At 40.8% G+C, this 1849-nt stretch overlaps 1 protein-coding gene across 1 annotated transcript in view; it reads left to right on the top strand.

The window, feature by feature from the left end:
• The window catches only part of LOC107733673 (leucine-rich PPR motif-containing protein, mitochondrial-like), a 52615-nt gene that overhangs the window by 6872 nt on the left and 43894 nt on the right, over positions 1 to 1849 (top strand). The window lies entirely within an intron of this gene.

Genomic DNA, 1849 nt, shown 5'->3' with positions numbered 1-1849 from the left:
AAGTTTTTAAATATACTTTTATATTGCACTAATTTCACATTCAATTTTAAAATTAATGTAGAAACAACAAATAAACAATATTAATATTTAATATTTTTTTAGTGGCATCTTTTTTATGACTGAAGGCGAGTATCACTGATACCAGTACTACTGATGTCTCCTTGAAATTGTTTTTCCCCCTAATATTTAACCATTGACTAAAGCCATTCAACATTACAGTAGCTATAATTGAGAGCTATCAACTTTAACATTTATTAGACTTTTAAAAAAAACTTCTAATTTAAGTGAACTTAAGTGAAACAATCTTCACATAAACCCATTATAATAAATGTCATATTTACCTGTGCCCTTCAGCAAGTAGGAAATATACAGAAATTGAATAAAGCTATCAAACACTAAATTCTAAATTAAATATAGATTAATTCTTAAAGCTTTTTTTCTTTTGTCCTTTGATTAACAGACATCACAGCAGCTGGTTATTAGGCTATTTTGTCTGCTTTAAGAGCTGCCGCTGCTGAACATGACGCAGATCTGACACGCATATTTTCTCACAACTCTTTACCTTTTCTGACCCACCTCAGGTTTTAAGTCTCTACTAATGAGCTGACGAGTTGAATCGGGTGTCATAGTTTCTTTTGCGCTTTAATATGAAATTATACACAGCGGGCACTGCCGCATTTGTGTGTGCAATTGAAGAGCATGTGCTACGAGCACAGTATAACGGCCGACAGGACAGTAGAATTGTTTTTTACTGACATATGGCCTGACAACATCTCATCTGACCACAGTTCACTGTTGTTCTACTGAAGCTCCCTCGTCACCTGTACCTTTTCCGCATTCGTTTGACTAGCACCTGGCGCTGAGGTGAAGTTGGAGTGCGTGCCTGAAGTGTCTCCTGTTTGATGTGGTTCTAAAGTCCTTTAAATAAACGCATTTCTTGTCAAGAAAAAAAGACAGAAGCAGCAGTTGTGAGTGGGGTGGCCAACCCTAGCTCCGCCCCGCGTTAATTACGTTAAATATTTTGAACGCGTTAAACTGAAAAAGTTATTTGCATGGGCTAATGCAGATCGACTGAGCGCGTGCGATTACTTGCGTCTGTCCTCCAGGCCGAGTCATATATATCTGTGAAAATAGGTTGTCATGTCCACGGAAAGAGAAATCTCTGTCTTAGCATCGACGCATAGCTGGTAAGCTGAGTCTGCCTGACGGCTGACGCAGACCTTAAATTCGAATGCAACGTTTTTGCATTCGAATGTGGATTTTTAAAAATTCGATGAATATTCGAATTTTTTTTTGACAGCCCTACCATATTCAGTGTTCTGGCTAAGGGAAGGAGGTTCTCGTTCAGGATTTTACAGTACATGTCCTGTCCATTTGCCCCTTAATGCGGTGAAGTCCTCCTGTACCCTTAGCAGAAAAACAGCCCCAAAGCATAATGTTTCCACCTCCGTGCTTGACTGTAGGGAAGGTGTTCTTGGGGTCATAGTCAGCATTTCTCTCCCTCCAAACACGGCGAGTCGAGTTAATGCCAAAGAGCTCAATTTTGGTCTCATCTGACCACAGCACTTTCTCCCAAGCCTTCTCTGAATCATTTAGATGTTCATTGGCAAAATTTAAACGGGCCTGTACATGTGCTTTCTTGAGCAGGAGGACCTTGCAGGCGCTGCAGGATTTCAGTCCATTACGGTGTAGTGTGTTACCAATGTTTTGCTTGGTGACTGTGGCCCCAACTGCCTTAAGATCATTAACAAGCTCCTCCTGTGTAGTTCTGGGCTGATCCCTCACCTTTCTCATGATCATCCTTACCCCATGAGGCAAGATCTTGCACGGAGCTCCAGACCGAGGCCGA

This window comes from Sinocyclocheilus rhinocerous, unplaced genomic scaffold (genome assembly GCF_001515625.1).
Source record: "Sinocyclocheilus rhinocerous isolate Xijiao unplaced genomic scaffold, SAMN03320098_v1.1 scaffold789, whole genome shotgun sequence".
NCBI classification, from domain to species: domain Eukaryota; kingdom Metazoa; phylum Chordata; class Actinopteri; order Cypriniformes; family Cyprinidae; genus Sinocyclocheilus; species Sinocyclocheilus rhinocerous.
This window is presented reverse-complemented; position numbering and strand designations above follow the sequence as displayed.